The sequence below is a fragment of the Balaenoptera borealis genome (assembly GCF_965194805.1).
Source record: "Balaenoptera borealis genome assembly, chromosome: 3".
Classification (NCBI taxonomy): Eukaryota; Metazoa; Chordata; class Mammalia; order Artiodactyla; family Balaenopteridae; genus Balaenoptera; species Balaenoptera borealis.
This window is the reverse complement of record NC_138866.1, coordinates 43,843,969-43,866,722: the sequence shown is the minus strand read 5'-3', so window position 1 is coordinate 43,866,722 and position 22,754 is coordinate 43,843,969. Positions and strand designations below refer to the sequence as shown.

The window sequence follows — 22,754 nt, the reverse complement described above, 5'->3', positions numbered from 1 at the left end:
GATACGATTAACATTTAAATCAGTAGCTTGAGTAAATGGAATTGCCCTCCATAATGTGGGTGAGCCTCATCCAATCAGTTGAAGGTCTGAATAGAACAAAAGACTGACCTTCCCCAAGTGAGAGTATTCTTCCTGTCTGAAGGCCTTTGAGCTGAGACATCAGCTTTTTTCTGCCTTCCAACTCAAACTGAAACATCAAGTCTTCCTGGGTTTCACGTCTGCTGGCCTCCAGGCGGGAACCATACCATCAACTCTCCTAGGTCTCCAACCCACTGACTCACCCTGCAGATCTTGGGACTCGCCAGCCTCCTTAAATCACACAAGCCAATTCCTTATAATAAATAAATAAACAAATAAATATTCTATTGGTTCTATTTCTCTGGAGAACCCTAATAGAGAAAGCTTTTCATCCAGCCTCCCTCATTTTAGAGCAGAATCAGCTGAAGACCAGAGAGATTAGTGAGCTGCCCAAGGTCACACAGCCAGTTGGGGATGGATCAAGATCAGAGACCAAGTCCTCAAATTCCTACTTCAGTACTCTTGCACCCTGTACCACATGTGTACAGTACCACATTGAGATGCTCACACGCTCGCACTTTTTAAAAATGAAAGCAACCTACTTCGATGAGAATTTTGCTTTTGTACCGAGCAGGAGATATTTTTGAAATCCAAATCATGATAGAAAGTCCATCAGTTATATGAAGAGAATTCATTAGCTAGGAGGTGCAATTAAGGTTGGTGGTGAGAAGTCTGAAGCAGCGGGTGGTTTTTCAATAGCCATGGAAAAACTTGCCTGGAGTTGTGGCTGAACCTGCAGATCTGGGTTAATGATTTAATGAGTAAGCTAATCTGAGATCTGAGGTTTCTGTTTGGCACATTCTCCTAGTATACTGTGTTCCAACCCAGAGTATCAGAACCTTGAGAAGCTCAGGGATCTATGTTAGAAAATAGCAATGCTGGGGTGAGCTGGAGGTCCCAGCAGAGAGGAGACACACAGCTGCTGAGACAGCCTTTGTTTGCCAAGGTGGAGTGAGAATAGTAGCCAACATTTACTGGTTGCCATGGCCAGGCACTCTTCTAAGCCTTTTCCTAGAGTTAACTCTTTGTTTCGTTCTTTTTTTTCTTTTTAGTCGCATCGCACCGCATGCAGCATGTTTGTTCCCCAACCAGGGATCAAACCTGTGCCCCCTGCAGTGGAAGCAGGGAGTCTTAACCACTGGACCACCATGGAAGTCCCTGGAGATAACTCATTTAATCCGACACTAATTCTATGAGGACGTGCTGTCGATACCCCCTTTCTACATGTGGCAAAACTGAGGGACACAGAGGTCAGGAAATGGGGGGTCTGGGGTCTAGCCCAGGCGGTCTGGCTAAAGAGCCTGTGCCCTTAGCACACAGAAGCCTGGGCATGTTTCCTCAGAAAACTTGAAGTTTTATGTTTAATGCAAATATCTGAGTTTCTCCACTGCTTCCTGGGTGAGAGTGAGGAGACTTGATTTGGTCCCAGCTCTGCCACTATTTAGCCACGTGCCCTTTGGCAAGTCACACGGCCACTCTAGGCAACAATTTCCTTATATACAAACTATGTTGTTAGTTTAATTCCAACAATCACATCTAGCTATCAAGTTCTATGATCCTAATCACTCACTCTGAGATTATCCTATTTAAAACTTAGTTTTATCATTACATGGATTCTTATTATAATCTTTTTCATTATATTCAGGAAATACCCTTAATAATACATAGGTGACTTAACTAATTTGTGAGTAAAACTCTGAGGGTATATATTTTATCCTTTGAATGATATTTTAATATCATGCCCTTCTAATATTTTCAAATGGGATCAGAAGAGAAGGATTTCAGAAGGAATTTTTCTGAGACAAGGCTGAGCAATGCATTACGCTAAATTTTCTAAGTGTACATGGAACTGTCATGAGTGGGGAAATACACAATGCTTTGATTAATAGAGAGTCGTTTGTGCCATAGTTTGTATTAATCACTGTCAGTGAAAAGAGCATGGTCTAGGCAGACAGGAGACAGGAATTGTAGCCCCAGCTCTGGCACCAGCTAGACTTGGGATCTCAGGCAAGTCCCCTTACCTCCTAGTTCTCAGTGTTTGAAGAGAGTTGTTTAGTACAACCAATTTCCTTACCAGTATAATGGTGAAGGCGTGGGCAGGACCTCCTGAAAGGGCTCGTTTCTGGGGCCACTCCCCTAGTGTGGACCACCCAAGGTAATTGCACTCTTGGCATCTTTTACAGGCTCCGTGGGATATATCGTTAAAGGTGAAAATTTCAAACTTGCATTGAAATAATGTTAAGAAAAGGGCAAGAGGACATGGTCTCCCTCACCCTCTCTCCAACCCCAAGCACAGGATCCAGGAGAAGCTGCCCAGGGGTCATGCCCAATAGCTAAACTCTAAAGGATCACCCTTCAAAAGCTAATGTTTTCCTTGAAGTGTAATGGCAGGTTATTGCCTCTTATGACTATTTCCCTTAGAAGCAGGGCTTTCAGAAACTATTCCCTAAAACCCAGCAGAACCACCATTACCTGAATATTTTAATTCATTTGGCCCTTTACGAGGGAGGTTACTTTACATTCCATCTGGTCTTTCCCAGAAATTCAATTTAATTCCATTCTGTTCAGTTCAGTGTAATTTGCCTCTGAGTACACCTTCTAAAGAGCAGGGTCCCAGGCCTAGCTCTCCCATTCTCTAGTCCCATGATGTTGGGCAAATCACATACCCTATAATCTGTTCTAGCATTTCCCAGTAATGCTCCATCAGAATTCCTAAACTAATCTCTCCATTTTTTCCTGGTTGGAGAACTAGTCAATTAACTACATAAGACAACATTTCTATATGTAAGTAGAGACAACTATTCATCTTCATGATCTTTTTGTGTGTGTGTGTCCTAAAGCTGCTTTCAAACTTGAGTTTTGCCATTCTTAAACACCTTTTTGGTGCTTCTCTAAAGATTCTGGGTGTTCTTTTTGTACCAGTGTATTTTGTACCACACCTACCAACCCCCAAGTAGGCACCAATCCCCCACAGTGACTAGCCCTAACCAATATTTAAGTGCTTAATTTTTTTTCAAGGTCTGTGTGTTTTGCCCATGACACTAATTTATGGTTAGGTTATAACAATGGCTATTTAAATTGCTGCGGACCTTATTTGGGGGAGTAAAAAACCCTAAAGTGTTGTTTATTTTTATCATTATTCTTGTTTTAAAATTCTTCCAGGATTTTCTCTCCATACTTCACCTCATTCTAGGTATTTTAGGAATAAATAACAGTGAACTTGTCTGAGTAAAACTGCCCTGAGCTATTCTTTAAGTTAATTATCACTTCTTTAGGTCCTGTGAATTGTTGTTCAATGACTGTCAGCAAGTGGAATGAACCAAATTACTTTAATTATGGAGTAATTGCACGGAGTGATGGTAATTAAATCTTGATCAGTTTAAGTGAGTGAATTAATTGCTCTAACTTGGAATGCACACCACAGCAAGAGTTGTTTTGTAGTTTAATTAACACCATCCACTAAAGTCTTATCATATCTAAAATGTAGACAATTAATGAGTTTGATATTATTCTCACCTTGACAAGAACTAGGACAGAATACATGCTGAGAAAGGTAGTGTATTAGGGGAAAGACAGAAAACCTAATATTTGTGTCACTTGTATAGATATATTGGTTGCAATCTCTACTTTGCCTTCTGGAGAAATGTGCAAATAGAAATATTTCCATATAATTAGCTTCTGGCTCCATCTCATCTCAGCATTCCCTGAAATATGCAACAGTGTAAACTTCCAAATTTGTTAATGTCTTAAATTTCTACTGCCTGAATTTCATTGTGAATCTATCCATCATTTCTTTCCTTTTAGTTTGGAGGAGTACTGCCCTTATGAAGGTGTGCCTGGGGTCTTCATAAAATTTGATCATTTATCTATCACTTATTCGATATAGATTTCCATGCTTGTTTTATTATCCATTCCCCAGTCCTAGGAAATGCTTTATGTTTTTAGAGGAACTTTCCTGCCTAAATCTAGATCAGTGATGCTCAGCCCTGACTATGAATTAGACCTACAAAACTTTAAAAAGATTATTCATGCCCAGGCAGCCCTCCAGACTTTAGAGGGTAGACCCAGGCATGGGTATGTTTCAAAAGCTCCCTCTAATGTGCATCACAGGTCGAGAACCACTGATTTAGAAAGTTCATACAGCCCATCCATTAACCCTCAGAGGAAGATGGTATTATCACAAATTTTCAGATGGAGACCCTCTGGCTTGGTCAAGTGGTCAGGACAGAATCTGAGGATTGAGACCTGGCTGTAATCCTCAGACCCTCTACCACTGTCTCTTAAGAGCCAATTCTTCATATATGTTTCACAACCATGCTCTAGAATAAATCAAATTGATAATTCCCAGTTTACAAACTCGAGAAGCAAAGAAAATGAACATGATTTATTTAGCCATCTTGGGCATTGTCTTATTAAGCTCCAAATAAGAAAAAGACGTATTGTTCTCAGCCCCAGGACTATTAATAGGTGTGCAGTTGGTTTCAGGGTTGTTTCTTAAGTGAGAAAGAGGGTGGTAACGATTAAATAGAATTCGTTGGGGGAATAGCATTTGCTAGTTCAGCCCTAATTTGAGTAGAAAGTAAGCGTCTCAAAGTCATACATTGCAAAAACCAGAACTTGAATCTGGTCTTCTCTGATTTCAATGTCCACAGAGGTTGAGACTCTACGTCAGAGGCTCTGGCTGAGCGTTAACACAAAACAATGCGAACTTGACCCAAGAAAGTGTGTAGGTTCTTGGAAGTGTTCACACATGACTTGACATGGGAGTTGGATTTTGAAAATTAAGATAGAGTTTTCTATGTGGAGAAAGAGAGGAAAAATGTCCTGGAAGCCAAGGGAGCTGCCCTGTGCTAAAGGATGCATGTTTGGGAAACTGCATGTGGGCTTGCTGTGACCAGAGCATCTGCTATGGAGGGGAGAGATGTGTTAAAGCCCATGGCCCAAAACCATCAAGAACTTACACCTGGGCAAAAAGGGTAAATTTATTTAGCTTGTTGTAGCGGGAGAGAATGATCAGCGAGGGTAATAGGAAGTTGAGAGGGGCTCATTCAGGCTTTTGCTGAGTGGTTTTAAGGAGGGTGTAAGCAAGTGCAGGCCTGTTCTGGATTGAGTCCCATCCAGAACAGGGGCTATTCAGTAGTTGGGTATTTAATCTAGGAGATGGAAGGATTAAAGCGGGGTTAGCATTGTCGTGGTAGAGTCTTCCATGTTAGTTGGGAAGAGGGGATATTTACTCATTTTTGTGGTTGCGGAGCGTCCTTGTCTGTTTCAGATATGGTCATGGAGAGAAGGTGCCTGATTACTGTTCCCTGAGCACAGTTTATGTTCAGTTGGGAACATCACAGCCTGGCCGCCCCAGATGCTTTTTACTTTCTCAAGCAACCACTCCCTTGATATACATGTTGAAAAGTTTTCAAAAGTGGATAACATAATAACGTCTCTGTTTGGGGAAGACCCCCCTCAGGTGGCTACGTAGAGGATGGTTTTGAATGTGGCAAGACTAGATAACAGATGGCCCAACAGGAGCAGAGGAAAGAAAATGCCCTGGGAATGGGGATGGAAAGGAAAGCACTGCTAACAGATGCTTTAAGAGCAGAAAAGAGAAAACTTGTGCTACATAACAATTCAGAGAGAAATAACAATGTAAACTTACTGGGACAAATCACAGGATGTCTCTTTATCTCCATTGTTTCATTGGGGAAAACTACTTTGGGGGGAAAATTGTAAAGGGTTTCCTTTTCTTTGAAAACTAAAACCCGGTGCTTATTAAGTTCCTGCAGGGCAAATATAATTTCTCAGGCACCTGAAACTTGTTTCAGCTATGATAATGGCCCTACAGTAGCCTTTTCTTACTTTGGATGCAAAAAGTTTGTAATCTATTCATCCTGGTACAATTCAGAGCAAATAGACCAAGCACAGAGACTGCTGATTCCAGGTTTTCTTGGGAGATGGACTCTCTTGGTCCAAGACTGTGAGTCCTGAATCAGCTGCCAGGAGCCTGAACAGCAGATAGAAAAGGCTGGTGATAAAAGAGAGTCAGGTCGCCCAGCTCCTAGTGCCCAAGGAAAAGAGTAAATGGGCCATTCTGGAGAAACAAGAGATTAGTAGAATGCAGTAGAAACCTGGAAATTAGGAAGGAAAAAAAAAGAGGGAGAAAAGAAAGAAAATTTTCTTTAATGTCAGGCAGGAGATTGGTAGTAACTGAGCATAAGGGAGAGGAGACCATCTTAGAGTGCTTCAGATGTAGAGAACAAACGTATGGACACCAAGCGGGGAAGGTGGAGGGGTGTTGAATTAGGAGATTGGGATTGAGATGTATACACTACTATGTATAAAATAGATAACTAATAAGAACCTGCTGTATAAAAAAATTAAATTAAAATTTAAAAAAAAGGGAGTGCTAATTATATTGCTGTCCGACTTTTTTTATCCATAAAATTGTCGTTTACTGATGTAAAAACAGTTGCATAGAGAAGACGCACGTGATAGAGGGGAAAGTAAAAAGAACAATGAAATAAGTAAAATAAATCATTTAGTATTACAACTATTAATGGCCATAAGATAGAAATTTTAGCCATGTAGAAGGAAAAAGGTTATGGAAAAATCCAGTCTTTCCTTTTAGTCTTGTTTTGTTTGGGGGAGATTGCCTCAAGTCACTTAATTTTAATCTGTGACAGCACATTTACATAAAGAGCTTTGAGCAAAGTGCTTCTTAACATTTACTTCTACTCCATTTAACATAAATATTTTGAGGAGCAGACATTACTTTGAGAGCAACATTTCCTAAAACTCAGATGGCTTATTTACCCACTTCTTCTACAGGCCTATCTTGCAGATTAATCTTTTCTAAAACTGTTTTTTTAAAGCCAACTGAAACCCTCAGAAAGTGAGGATTCTATTAGTTCACGACCTTATGTTTTAGTGGAGAAAAAGTGGCTTTGCAACCCATAAAATGTATTAATGTAGGGATAGAAATCTTTATCCTTCCACTGATACTAGGTCCAATCAACAGAATGGATTAGACCTTAAGTCATCTGACATTAGTGTTAAAACATATTTAAAAACACGTGTATCCATTACTGGTACACTATGTATGGGGCTTTATTTCTTGGTATTAAGACATATCCTGACCCCAAAAACATTGAGTAGAAATCATGACTATATGTGAAGTTGGGTAGGGAATACAGATTATGACTGACATCACTTTTTCAGTTAGTAGCAGAGCAAAGATTTGATGGCCATTTAAGAACTGATTAGTGAGACAGTGGATTAAAAAGAGGGTACCTTGTGACATATTTTGCTTCCCTGCCTTTGAATGTGTCTGATTGCAGTGAAGGACATCTGCCATGATCAACCAGCAAGTCAATGTTCAGATTTCACAACCGAACAATGTTTTAACAAGCACAAAAGGCAGGTCCAAGTCTCCAAAAAGCGTAAACCAGCTCTATTATCAATAAATTGGAAGTGGCATTGCAACAGCTATTTGTATGGTTAATTTAAATCATCTTCTGAAAATACGATTTTACATATTTCAAAATGTACCTCATTTTCCATTCAACTGCCTACATTTTTCCAGTGCCTAATTATGACTAAGTAACTCATTTCTTTAACATATTTTATTGAGCACCTGCCATTCATTTTCATGCTGACAAACCCCATGGGGTATAGATGCACATCACATTGTTCCTGCTCTCATGGAGCTTAAAATCCACATGAAGAATCATTAAAGGTTAAATGGTGGCATGTTAATAAAATAACTCTGAAAACATCCTAAGCCACAATATACTGCTTAAGTGTCAAATAAGTGGAATAGATCGTACATGTGCTCTCAAGCTGTGGCAGGCAGGAGATCATTGAGTTGGAGTTGAAGCTTTATGAGGAAATGAGTATTAAGCTGGTTCATGATAAATGGATAGGAGCAGGGGTGTGCTGGTGGGCTGGGGGAGCCTGATCTGTAGCATCTGCTATTTCCATAAACACTCCCACCATCGCTGATTGAAAGCTACCAACCTGATCTCACTGAACGCGACGTGGGGAGAACTGTTCATAACTGGCTCTTGTGAGCCAGTGCAAGCTGATGCCAACACCACTGAATACACTTACAAGTGATGAAGATTCATTCAGTTCAACAAGTGTTTTGAAAAAAAGAAAAGATGGTGTTGTTTGAGGTCTTCCTAAGAAGTAAAATAGCATTTTGCCTTATCTCTTTTCCCTCATCAATCCCAAATTCAAGCACAGTCCTAATTATAAGTGGAATACTTTTGAACACTCCAGAAGGATGTTTCCTATTAAAGGTGGCAGTGCTGAGCTAGCACCAGCAATGCCTTTGAGGTGCTTTTCCCAGGGGTGGTGGTGGTAGTCTTGCCCTATGTATTTACCCCTTCTTTCTCAGCATCTCTTACAAGCAGGACCATCGGCCCAGATTAGAAGTTCAGGCTGTGTTCCTAAAACAGATCAGAGTTACACACAAGCACAGAATTAGACTGGATATAAAACTTGGTAGAACCTGGCTGATTTGCTCTCTCTTAGCTGTACATTTGAAGTGTTCGGTGGGGACCCCAAGTCCTGATCCCATCGCTCAAGAAATGTTAAAATGCCTCTAGTGAATCTGATTTTAATTCAATGTGACTGCTAAAACAGAGGGTTTGGAAACTAGAGGAGTAGCAAATCTCCTGTGTGAGATCAGAACTGGTAGGGGAATATTCTGCAGCAGCTGCTTTGGCTATATATGTGGATCCAAAAAAATAAAATAAGTATTTCTAGCAACTTTTCCAAGTGCAAATGCATGGCTAAGGGGGTAAAGAGGCAATTCATTCATTTGGTTCTAAAAGGATTAGAACAGACCTCATTTTCCTTGCTTCAAACCTTGCCTCCTTTCTTTTTCTTTTTCCCTTTTTCTCCATGTCATCCCTTTTTTGGCTACCTCCCTTGTCCATGACCTTGATTAACAGACAACTCCCAAGCTTACAAAAACAGCTCTGGAAAGAACTATTCTGATGGTTGCTGGGGTGAGATTGCTCCAGTGATCTCCAGCAAGAATCATGGACACCCAGAGCGATCTCCAACCATTTGCTGCAAGGCAAATTTTGCAGCAGTTAGAGATCAAGAAAATTGCAACTTGGGCCAGACCACAAGGTCACATACTCCTTACTTCTCAATTTATAAGACACCAATACTGCTTCCTCTTGGAAAATTTCTGGGTCTTCAGAGCCAGATTTGCATCAGCTGAATAAAGCCTTTAACCTCTGTTTGAATCGCTTGAACTATTTCTTTTTCCTTCCAACACAACAAATATTTATTGAGCATCTCCTCTGGCCAAGCACTAATCTTGGTGCTTTGGGTACACAAGTGAACACTACAAGGAAAGGACCCCGGCCCGCATGGGGCCTACATTCCAGCTATCCACAGCACCATGGGCTGACTGATTTTGGATGGGACAGCAGGTTTACATGGGGAGTCGAAAGTAAAGGCTGAAGGCAAAATTCTAGGATTTTAGACCCATTGCCTATTCCCTGAATGTTTTTTATGTACATAATCCTCTCACTGATGTCCCTTTTTCATTCTAAATTGGAATAATGATCTGACTTTTACCAAATACTGGACCTTCCAGAAAGGTGAGGTGAGAGATTGAAAATAGAAAGCTTAACTTATTTGACAGAAGGAATGGGGAGGTCAAATACTTAAGACAGAAAGACACTGATTTCTCTGAGAGTCAATATAAAGCACCCAGCTCATAGTGTTTTGTAAGAATTACTAGGGCAATAAAGGACTACTCCCAGGATAATCTTCTATTATCTAGAATTGCTGGTTCACAATGATAATGAAAAGTGGATTGACTTTTAGTTGGTTTTATTTTTTTTAGATTATCTCCAGAGAACACCTTCCTTTTCCCTGCACCTGGGGGTAACCACTCTTATGACTCTGGCCCCCCGCCCCTTGGTACACCACTGCTCTTCCTTCAAACATTGTCTTAGGTTCATCTCATCTATAACATCTTTTTGACCAGCCCATGTCAAGCTGACTCCTAGTACCTGTTTCTTCTAAGATCTTGTATAGCCATTATACTCTGTCCATCTTCATTAGTCCTTATCTAAATATAAACTTAAATGTTAATTACCCCTTCCTGTACATCCTGTACCTCCTCAAACAGCACATAACAAGGATAGGACTGGGTCTGGCATCCATCACCTGCTGAATGACCTAACAGGTGCACAGTAATTGTTCATCAGTTGGTAGTGGAAGAGGGTGGGGATGGCGATGTGTAGACCAGTACCCCCCCACAAAGGCCCTCCTCCTCTCACGGAGGGAAAGCGCATCAGTGTTCCAGCCTGGCCCAAGCTGTGCTCTCTGCAGAGATTCAGCTGTGTGCCCAGCAATGTCTAATGACCCGGTGCAGGTGGGGCACAGAGGGATTCAGGCCGTTGAGCACAACCTGGTAGCAACATTTAAGGAATAAAGGGCAGAATATGCTTCTGAGTACAAGGCAGGGACTTAATGCCTGTGCCAGAGGGAGAAAAGGAAGCAAGTAAAAGCTTAGTGAGACTTTGGGGCCCAAGCAGTCCCTGCCCCGGGAACCTGCGTAACAAAATGTCTCCCAAAAGGCTGGGACTCTGCTCATCTTTGCCATGAGCCCCTGTGCGGTCTCCAGACAATGGTAGGAGCATCGTGAGGGAGCAGTCTAATGGGGAAAAGACAGCAGCGTCGGGAAGGGACGGCAGGGCCTGGCAAACGGAGTGGTGCCTGGCAGGGTGGCTGAGCCCGGCAGGTGTCACCTATCGATGGTAAAAACCCCTAACGTTTACTGAAAACATGCCTTGTTCCAAACACTAGGCTAACGTACGTCATGTACGTTATTTATTTACTATTCACAATCCTCTGAGGTAGTTTGAGGTCTCAGATATGGTGCAACAGAACAAGGCAGGTAACAGACTGGATTTGTTCAAGAACACACGTGAGCCCGCTGCCCCATCCCCAGGAAACAGACACTTGTGGGGCGAGCTCTCCAGGGGCTAAATATTGGGGTTTTTCTGCTGACTATTTTAATCAAACTCCATTGGATTTCATGGGTTGGAGAAGCCTCAGAAAACGTGGGTGACAATAAAATAATCATACAGGGTTAAGGAGAAGGGAGATAACCACAAATCAGAAATAAAGTAGTCCTAGCTCAAATATCCGGAGAGAAGGAGCTGTGCAGTGCTGATGTCCCCGGGGCAGAGATGTAACTAGGAAGAAACTGATTAGTGCTGATGGCTGGCAGATTGCTGTTCTGGCAAGTTGGAAAAGAAGAAAGACAAGCCCTGGGGGTGTGCATGGGGGGGGGCAGCCTCTTCCCCTCCCCGTTTCCTCCCCACCACTCCTGGGGCAGGCTAATTAGCTAGTGCCCATTACTAGGCTCCTTAGCTACAGGTAGACCAGTGGTTCTCAACCTAGGCTGAACATCTGAACTGCCTGGAGCTTTAAAATAGCCCCCACCCCCACTCAGCCCCTCAGGGATTATCTTTTAATTGGGCTGCAGTGTGGTGGCGGGGGAAGGAGGGAAGAATTGGGTTTTTCTGAACTCCTCCAGGTGATTCTTATGTGCAGCTGCCAAAGTGCCAAGTTTGAAAACCTGTGGATTAGAGCAAGCCCTGATGGAGTTAATTGCACCTGATATTTATTGAGCAACTACTATCCCCAGGCACTGCGCTGGGCACTTTACATGGATCCTTTTCAGTCCTTCAAATCAACTTGCAGGTAGGTATGCCCATCCCATTTTGAGAAGTGAATACACTAAGCCTTAAGGCTAAATCAGTCACAGAGAGTCTGTCCCATATCTGTCTGCCCTCAAACCTAACCCTTTCCTGCTCTAACTGCTGCTCCCCTGGAAGGACAGTACCATCATTTCAAACACTGAAAAGAGAAGTAGAAAGAGACCAGAGATGCTCTTCTCAAACATTCTTCATGAGAGACTATAAAGACACAAAGAGAGGCTCTCTGACAACTTTTCTGCCAATATCACACATTGTCCTTGAACCTAAGGGTCCTTCCTCGCAGTTGTGCTGCCATCACCTCTGAAAGGGTTTGCCTCTGAAACTGTTCGTTACTTCATCTTTCTTGTTCTGATGATGGCGCTAGGCTAGGGGCTAAGGGGTATACCAAGGAGCTAGAATACGCAGTGCTTGTCTTCGGGAGATCTCTTGTTGAGTTGAATAGCAATTCTTAAATGAAACTACTTTGAAATAATATTGGGGGGCGGGGATGATTATTTGAAAGACCAGTAAATTGCTCTAGCCCCTAATTATTTAAAATGTGGTCCTCAGACCAGCTGCACCGACATCCCCTGGGAGCCTGTCAGAAATGCAGAGTCTCAGACCCTACCCCAGATCTACTGGTTCACAATCTGCATCTTACACAATCCCCGGGTGATATATTTACACATTAAAGTTGGAAGGAGTGGTCAGGAGAAATATTGGCATTACTTCTGTCCCACTTTGTTGCTTTAGGAACATCTGTTTTACCCTTTTTCCTAAGAATTTCTCTCATACATGTTTGTTTGTTTGTTTGTTTGTTTTTAAAGAGCATAGCTGCAATTCTCCCAATTCTCCCTGCCCTTCTTAAAGTACACGAAGCCACGATGAGCAGAGAACTGGGATCTTGTTTATAACTAAGTCTTTTGTCAGGTTTCCTTTTATGGCCCCAGGTGCCCTGGCACAGCTGCTGATATTTAGTTACGTTCTGCACCAGCAATTCTAGCATTTGGGAAGTGAAATTCATTTTTCTCTCTCTGGCTTATGAAAGCCTGGGGCAAAGGAGGTGAAGAAAGGGGAGCTTGGAGGAAATCAGCCTTGGAAGTATCAGGTGTAGTACTGAGGTCAAACCATTTTCGTTTTAGGTTCTGGCGTTTTATTTAGACCTTGGCGATCTATCCCTTTAAATGGAGATGGGAGGATTTCTTCTTAAGGCCACAGACAAAGGTTTGTAGTTCTAAGGACTCAACATTTGACTCACAAGTCCTTATATTGAGTTACACCCTAAACAGGGATTGTGTGCCGCTCTGTGTTTGGAATGATTACTCTCGGAAATGTTCAGTGAAGTCCTCCCAAGCATGATCTTCAGACACTTGTAATATTAATTGTTCCATTTAATAAGGGAACCGCAGTCCCACTGAACCTCACATGAAGCTATGATTTTCATTTAGTCAAGTGATAAGGTGAATGGTTCTCTCAGATCCCAGATCTCCTCTTTCATAAACCTGTTCTGCTCCTTGTTTTAGCACTGAGAATAAAGACCTACCTTTGTTATTAAACAGATTCACAAGCAAAACATACTCAAAGCGAGGAATGAATCTGCACATATTGGGAAACTCTTTGGAGTTTAAGGATGTGGGTGACTGAAACTAACTGTATTATTCTTGCAAAGTTGCAGAATTATGCTATATGATGTTTGCATTTGGGAAAGTAAATTATGATCCTAAGTCATGGGTTAGAAATATAAACTGATTAGTGTCATAGGATAAAAATAAAAAGCAAGGCCTGTGACAGCTTCCCACTTTCCCTTGACTCCCCAGAAAGCCTCTTAAAGGAACATTTAAAACATGAGCCTTTGTTCCCTCAATCTGTGGTGCTCAGGTCAGGTGGACCCTGCAGCGTGGCTGCAGTATTTCAAGCAGGCACTCACAAATGTGTCATTTGACCTGCTGTTCTTCCAAAGAGGTAGGAAAAATGTGTTCCTTGCTGAGATAACTTGAAATCAAATAAACATAATCTCTTTAATTCTTTGTAAATAGTTCCATATTTTAAGTCTAAACACAATAGAACACAAAGCTGGCTTTTAAAAAAAAAGTTTTTCTTTTTTTATATGTGTGTTGTTGGATTTTTTTCTTCCAGTTTGTGTTTGTTTGATTTTAAGAGTATAATTTACCTTTCAAACCTAGTCAATCTATTTCCTTTGGTTAAGAGTAACACACAAAAGATGGTAACATTGTTACTTGGTTAAATGGATACGGGTGCTTTTCTAAGAGTGCTATCTGTAAGCAAAGACAGATGTTCTTATTTATATTAACCATCACTTGATAGACCAGAGAAAAGTCTAAAACCAAGGCCTGCAAAAAATGGAATGATATTTCCTTATGTAAAATTGGTTCTGGTCCATTGTTTTTATTTATCTGCAATAATGGTACTCACTCAAGTTTGTAATAACACCGTCATGGCTGAAGGGAGTTTGTTTTAGGTATTATATCTATTATCTGCTTCCTCTCCTTTCTTTAAACAGAATCTCCAAGGAGAAAGTCTGAATGTGGCTTGGATTTAAGAAGAAAAGGAAAAACAAAAGCTTTCCTAAATCCTCACTGGGTAGGGTGTTATTTTTGATTGTTTTACAATTTTGAATAATTCTTGTTTGTTTGCCTTTGGCATTGAACATTGGATAAAACAGAACTTGTCTTATTCTTAGAGGAGAATTATAAGGCTTGGAGTCATCATAAATGTTCTACTAATTCCCTTAGCTGTTTCGAGGCAAGCCTACCTAACCTTTTGCCCAAACAAGGAATATTTACCTAGTGCTCGGTGGCAGTGGCTAAATTTAGCAGTTTGGAAGTATTTGTTTTGCTTCACCACCACTAGAGTGTGCTCTAGTGCCATAAGATTCAGAATGTTTTCTTTAGGAAGTTGGCAAGGTAGACGGATGAAATGCCTAGGAAAAAAAATCTTTTGCATCTAATTTCACAAGTGTCCCTTTAAGTGTCTTGGTAAGGCTGGATTATGTTCTTGGATATGATTAAAGTGGAACCGGAGACTTTACCTTCAATATTAATGTATACTGTTTTGAGTGAGTTCATTTTTTGTATTTGGAATTTGCCCGTTTAGCTCCAATGGTAAGAAATATTTCCCTCTCCATCGACGAGCTATGCTTTCAGGCAGTTAAGTCTTGATTTATAAAATAACCATCACCATGGCCCAGTGCATGGATGTATAGTGACATGACTTGGAAAGAATTCATTCCTTGAGTGTCCCTTGCCCTTGTCTCAAGTTCCTGGCAGAAGACCCCTCCCCTGGTCTTGGACACCCTGGTGATGAGAGCACAGTCTCAGTCTCCGCACTGGGGGCCGGTCATGCTGGCGGACAGCACCGCACTCATCAGTCTGATGCTAGCACGTTTTAGCATTACCTCCTCCTCCTTCAGCCCCGCCACTGGAACAGAGTACTGCCTTTCATCTTTACTCCTCCCCAAGAGAAAGTGGCCCCTCATACCTCCACTGACCCACTCTTTTGTTCTTAGGCCTTTAAACAGCTTGAGACCCAGTATAACTTCCTTCTTTAGGCATCAGTATAGTTGCTCCAGCAAAGTCTGCAACTACATCCTTGTAGCTGGGACCCCTTATCTGCCTGGATGTCTAAGGCTCACTGCCCAGGGTTCAGCGACCACCACCTCTGGGGCTTACATTCTCCTTCTAACCAGAGGATAGCCCAGGACCACTTTCACAGCAGTACGTGGCTGGGTCCTGCCTAGACAGATGGAGACCCGGCCCAGGTCCCGCTCTGGAGGCCACCCTGAAGCAGACTGGCCCTAAAGGGACCACAGCCCAGGGTGCTGAGGTGGTCCAGCGAGCCAGACTTCCTTTGCCCCTGGAGAGACCCCCCCCCCACAGGTGTCTAACCACCCCTGTGCGACTTGTGCCCCCTCTTCCTAGGAACCTCAGATTTAGAACAGACAACATTCCAGCCCTCTTTTCAGCTGGGAGGTGATGGTGAAGGCTCTTTAGTTCAAAGTTTCTCTTGCACAATGGAGCCACAAAGAGGTAGCTTGGAGGATTTCAGGCCCCCTTCCTCCCTGCAGTAATAGTTACCGAGCAAGGGCTCGCTGCCCGAAATGCACAGAAGCCAGTAACATGGCACTTTTTGAGAAAAGAAAGAGTGTATTGCAAGGCTGACTGACAAAGAGACAGGCGCCAAGACTCTCAAACCTATCTCCCAGATCTAGGGTTCCCTGCGAAATTTAAGGAGTTAGGGGAATTTTAAACTCAGAAGCTGATTGGCTAGTCTTGAATCAGTCCACATAAGCTACTCTGGCTGCTCGAAACCAGATTTTCCGTAGTGAAGGTCTTCTCACTTCGTAAAGGGCGCCGGTGGCATCATTTCTATTCTCTGAGTTCCGAAGACTGAAGATTCTTGGTTCTGGGGTCATTCTGGAGGCAAGGGTTCCGGGCTGGCCCACGTGCTGTAAAATAACACAAGGTTTGATCAATCAACTGCCTATTGAAGGAGGCAAAACCAGTTTAAGCTGGTGCTGTTTCAATTTGATTAATCTACAACCTATTGAAGGAGGCAAAACCAGTTTAAGCTGGTCAATGTCTTAGGTGCTGTTTCATAACCTACACCTAGGCCCTTTCAAAGCCACCCCAAATAAAAGCAGACTCTAAATAAAGGCGGCACACTCGCTACGTCAGTACAGTTTTAAGCCAAGTCACGTGAGGAGCAGCTTCTCTGGCTTCCAAGCAGAGCCCCATCCATGTGGACACTTAGGAGCCGTCTTTCTTCCACTGCGGCTCCTGAACAGTCGGTCCTTCAGACTCCCCTTCCAGAAACCCAGGGGAACCAGCCTCTGTGGACTCTAGGCCTCCAGGAGCAAATCAGCACCAGCTGTCCCACTCCTGACCCCGAGATTCCATCAGGACCAGGAGCCCCTCAAATACCACGGTTTGGGCACCTCGTTGGCTTCTGAGAACACCCAGAAGGATGGCTTGTGTGACAGCAGAGCTCCCACGCTGGTCCTGCCTTTTCTCTCACTCTCCAAGTTCCTTCAGCCTTGTGCTTCTGTGACTTTGGGCAGAAAATACTAACACAAACCCAGCAGTGTGATGCTAGGTATAGAAAGAGAGCAGACCCCAAATTTCTCAGCTGGTCGGTTGTGTGATCGAGGTTTACTCAAACTTTCTAGGCCTCAGTTTCCTTCTTTGTAAAAGAGAGGTCATATGAGAACCAGGCTTGTGTGGTGCACTACCAAAAGGGAAAATCAGCGCTGTTAACTCAGAGGATTCTTCAATCTACAGAATGGTCTCTGCAACCCCATTTGTCAAAACTGCCTTAAAAAAAGAAGATAATTACTCCTTCTAGGGTTTATATTATTTACCAAACAAGCTGTAATTTCAAAAGCAACAAAGTTTTGACAGACTTAAAAAGAGAAAAGAATTGTGAGATTTGCCCAAAAATAAATGTTTTCCTACTGAACGTATGTTGGCTTTTTTAAAAGTCATTGCAGTTATTTAACATGGGAGAAATTGGTGACATAAAAATGAAAAACATAATATGGTTCCAGCTTCTGAGCTGCTCACATCCCACTTGAGGATAGAACCACACACCTTGAAGTTGTGAAGAGAGACTTACATAGAATGTATATTGTGCATAATTATGGCTACTCCCAGTTTATGATGATGAATACTATATGATAATGGCATACCAAACCACAAATACTTATATTTGGGTGTTTTTCCCCCGAAAGCATTGGACCCATTCAGTGTAGTGACAGGAAGGTAGAATGTTGTGGAAAGAACATTGGGCTAAAGCCCAGTTCCATCAACTTCTGCCATCAACCAGCTGTGTGGCTCAGGTGAGACGCTTAACCTCCCTGGCATCTGCTTCCTTATCTATAAAATGAAGGGTTGTAACTTTAGATCGGTGGGCCCCAGACCAAGCTAGTCAACAGGTTCACCTGGGAAGCTTTGAAAACATGAAGATACCCAAGATCTACCTGGAACTACTAATTAAAATCTCCAGGGGTGGGCCCAGGCATTTACATTTTTTAAGAGCGTTGCCGAATGTTTCTGATGATCAGCCAGGTCTAAGAAACACCACCTTAGAAAACTGGCCACCCTTGGTCTTTCTTTAACACACCTGTTTTCTCATCCTGCTTAAAGAAATCTCTCTCAAATTCACCCCAGTCTCTTCCATCACTTTCCCACTCCTTGCTGAGGGGTTTCATGATGCGCTCCTTTGCAGCTGTGGCCACAGACAGACACCTCTGCTCCTCCTGTGTCCTCAGGTCCCTCCTCCACGGGGAGCCCCATCACTGTTCCCACTGCTTGGATTCCTGCCCCGGCAGCTGAAGCCACTGATGGGATGAACCCAGTCCCTCGAGGGTACCACCCACATATCCACATACTCAGGCTCTGGGGCGAAGGCTAGCCCAAGACAAGGTCACTTCAAATGCTCCTTCAAGGACGTGGTGTCAAAGCAAGGGGTACAGACGAGACAGTTGCCCATCGTGGTTAACGTGTGGGCCCTGAGATGAAATACGTGGCACCACCACTAACTGGCAAGCTACCTAACCTCTCCATAGCTCCCTTCCCTCCTCTGTAAAGCAGGAATAAAAATGGTTTCTAGCTCACAGGGTTGCTGGAATGTAAAATGAGATCATGTGACACAGCTAACTTTGTTTCGGGTGCTTACTGCGCAGCAGGCAGCGTTCTAAGCACTGTACGAGTATGGACACATGTCCCTGGTGGACGCGGGTCTCCAACCCAGGCAGGTAGGCTCAGACTCCACGGCCTCAGCCACTACTCCATAACTCACATAACGCACTTGCTGGAGTGCCTGGCACACAGTAGCAGTTCAATAATATTAATTTAAAGAAAATCTGTCCAGACAACTCCAGGGCTGGCCTTTGTTTGTGACGTTTGGACTCATGGATGTTGGTTTGTCCCATAGAGGGGGAGGAAGGGCACAAGAGCCGAAGATTTAAGAAACAGAAGTAGCCAAACTAGGCAGGTGAGAGAGATTTCCAGAGAGGCCAGATTCTCAAGGGTTTTCAAGCAGGTGGAGATCCAGCTTCACCTGTTAGCACCACCCGAGACTAAGGACTGATGGAGTGGAGTGAGGGGAACAAGTGTGGGGTACATACACAGAGAGACATCTCTTTGGTATTCAGGTGGGAAAATCTCTGCTGGCCCCAACTTGGCATTGGCGTAGACGACACCTGCCTTCAAGAGACCAGGTGGACTTGAAAAACGAGCACGTCACCAGAGGCCACCATGTAGATTAAGCCCAGAGTGAGGTGGCTGTATAAGCCCCAGGACTCTCATGTGACCTGGATGGGGTGGAAAGGAGCCCCAATAATGACTGGGTGAATTTCCTGACAATGAAGTGGGATGGAGAAATAATGCCTGCCATACTTATAACTGTTTACACAGTGCACAAAGCCTGGCACACGGATACCCAGCTGATATTTTTGAAGTGAATAATAATAGAACAAACACTGTTGTTCTGGCTTACTCTGTGCCAGGCTGGCTGCTAAGCACTTAACCTAGATTATTTTATTTAATTCTGACAACATCACCATTTTATACACGGGAAAAATAAGGTAAGAGAAGTTAAGAAACTTGCTCAGCTCGTAAGTGATGGAGGTGGGATTTGAACTCAGGTAGCCTAATTCCACAGCCCATGGACTTAAACACTGCCCTGAAAGGAGCACAGCTCCTGGTAGGCAGGCACCACCATCTTCCTGGGCTCCAGCAAGACCACCGCTCTGCTGAGAGGCCCACCTCACGGGTCATGACCGCTTCCGGCACTCCGTGCACACTCTCTGTTCACTCCATGCCCCCCACATGCTGCTCTTGCAACCTTCTTTTATTTCTACGAACATGCATGCTTTATGTGCTGCCCTCATGTCCAGGATGTTGCCTTCCAAGGTGAACACTCTAGAACTTACTAACCCCATCTTCTTTCATGTGCACAGGGGAGAAAGGTCTCACGTGCCCCTCAGGTTGCATATTTGAATCTTAATAATAACACTTGATGAATGCTCCCTCAATTAACTCCACTGATTTACTGGCAGCTTATTTCCAATGTCCTGAGCCCAAACTCGTGATTGAACTAAATGATGCACTTAACATGGTGCATTCCCACAGGGGAGCAAAGCCCTTTTATTGGGTTTGTGGGGGGGAAAAATCCCACCAGGAATGGCACTAATTGCCCAGTCTGCCATACTCCTTCTCCGGACATATTGGAAAGGGCTTTGGGTTGGGGGTTTTACCCAAGTTAGACTAAATCTCTAGGGAGCAAGGAGCTTCTCAGATCACACCTAGGCTGCAAATGGATGGTTCGTTTCTCTCATATATTTCCATTCTAGTGAATTAAGTTTTAAATGCAGTAGAAAAGTATGAGTTTTACTTGTCCTATTTTAAAATCATATCCTAGAGTATTTCTTCTAAATTTAGATAATAATAATGATAGCGAATATTTATGGTGGCTCACAATGAGCAAGGCTTTGTTCTTTTCATTATTTTACCTACTCTTCAGACCAAACTTACGAGGATGGCACTACCGTTATTCTCATTTTTCAGATGAGCCATCCGAGGGCCAGAGAAGTTAAGAAACTTGTTCAAGATCACAAAGATAATTAGTAGAGCCAAGACTTAACACAGCTGCTCCCTGAACTATTATGAAAATGCTTAATATAGGTTCCATAATTACTTTCTAAACTAACCTGTATAGTTATATGCCTCTTAAATTTCCTTTGTCATTTAATTTATCGCAGGTCTGATTTAGGAGAGACCTTCCTTAGGGTGGGTGGTTTAGATATAATCTTTTCTGAAAACAGTTGGCAAAGTTAGATATCCCCTCTACAGCTTTTCTACTGTCAATCATCAAATACTTTTGAGTACATATTATGTTCTAAGTACTATGATAGGCACTGGGATAAATCCACAGTCTTAGTATTCAGTGTTCATTTTCAATCTGATAGATACTTTTAAACATCATCTTCTTTACTGAAAGTAAAAAAGTCATTATTTGAACTGAATTAGAACAAAAAGGTTTTGAAAATAGCTCAAACCATCAAAAACTCTAGTTGAATTAAGGTATAAGCTCACCAGATTTTGGAACAGTTGTACCATAATATTTAAGACTCTTCTGTGTTGGGGCCAGACATTTCTTTTCCTAAATATGTGTTGGGTTAATGGTTTGAATTTTCCAGACATCTGCCTCAAATGTGTTTTCTTTTGCTCAGGCAGAAAAAAATAATGTTTGTCCCATATATTTTCTTTATTTTTGTAAGAGGTCTTATTGGAGGATGTATTAAAGATGGCTGTAAATTCTTTCCTGCTCCCTTTGATAGGTGGAGTCCAATTTCCCTCCCCTTGAATCTGGGCTGGTTTTAGTAACTTGTCTGACCAATGGAATACAGCAGAAGGAAAATTCTGGGCTTTCTGAGGCTAAGTCATTAAAACAACAATAACGACAAAACAAACACACACAGAGAAACCTCGCAGCTTCCACCCTTGCCTCTTATAAGTCTCTGGTAAACAAACTTGAACAGGTAATAAGTTCCAGTACCCTGAGACTGCAACATGTGACCACTCAGATCAAAAGTTTCAGCCAAGCCCAGCATTCCCACCATTCCCACCAAAGCATCAGACATGTAATGAAGACATCTTGGACCTTACAGACCGTCTGCCAGCTGCATACCACAAAGTGACCTCAGTCAATGCCAGACGATGCAGAAGAATCTTCTAGCTGAGCCCTGTCCACATTTCTGACTCACAAAATTGTGAGATATAATGAATGGTTGTTGTTATATGCCACTAAGTTTTGGGGTAGTTTTTAACATGCAAACAGATCATTAGAATCAAGATTTTCAAAATACTTTATGAATTTGTCTAATATGGATAAAACTCTATTTGCAAATTGAAATAGAATGGCTAAATCAGAGAATTTTTCAAATGTAACTAATTAAGAGGGACAAACTTCCAGTTTCAAAATAAATGAGTTGAGGGTATGAAATGTACAGTGTGGGGAATATAGTCAGTAACTATGTAACATCTTCATATGGTGACATATTGCAACTAGACTTATGGTGGTGATCAGTTTGAAAATGTATAGAAATATCGAATCCCTATGCCATATAACAAGAAATAATATAATCTTGTAGGTCAATTATACTTCAAAAACAAACAAACAAATAAACAAACATAGAAAAAGAGATCAGATTTGTGGCTACCAGATATGGGGGATCGGGAAAAGAGGAACTGGATAAAGGCAGTCAAAAGGTACTACAAACTTCCAGTTACAAGGTAAATAAACACTAGTGATGTAACGTACAACATGATAAATACAATTAACACTGTTGTATTCTATATACGAAAGCTGTTAGAGAAAATCCTGAGAGCTCTCATCATGAGAAAGAAATGTTTTTCTTATTTCTTTAATTTTGTACCTTTCAGCTTCCACCCTTGCCTCTTCTAAGTCTCTGGTAAACAAACTTGAACAGGTAATAAGTTCCAGTACCCTGAGACTGCAACATGTGACCACTCAGATCAAAAGTTTCAGCCAAGCCCACCATTCCCACCATTCCCACCAAAGCATCAGACATGTAATGAAGCATCAGACATGTAATCTATATGAGGTGATGCACGTTCAGTAGACTTATTGTGATAATCACTTCATGATGTATGTAAATCATCATGCTGTACACCTTAAACTTATCCAGTGTTGTACGGCAATTATATCTCAATAAAACTGCAAGAAAAATAAATAAATAACATGTAATTCAAACAGGAAACAATCACTTTAGGGCAAATATTTATATATCTCCTACTATGTTTCAGGCTCTTCACATATATTATAATCTCTAATTCAAAAAAAGCTATGGTTTTGGCTTTTTTTTTCATTCTCATTTGTTCCTTTACAAATATTTTCCTATTTTTT

At 42.2% G+C, this 22,754-nt stretch overlaps 1 long non-coding RNA gene across 1 annotated transcript in view; it reads right to left on the bottom strand.

Annotated features, from left to right (window-relative positions):
- Positions 1–2,900: 2,900 nt before the first annotated feature.
- LOC309626212 overlaps positions 2,901–22,754 on the bottom strand; it is a 34,144-nt gene continuing 14,290 nt past the window's right edge. Inside the window, exon 4 of the long non-coding RNA XR_014243031.1 lies at positions 2,901–16,272. This is a non-coding gene — a long non-coding RNA (uncharacterized lncRNA). The remainder of the gene's footprint in view (positions 16,273–22,754) is intronic.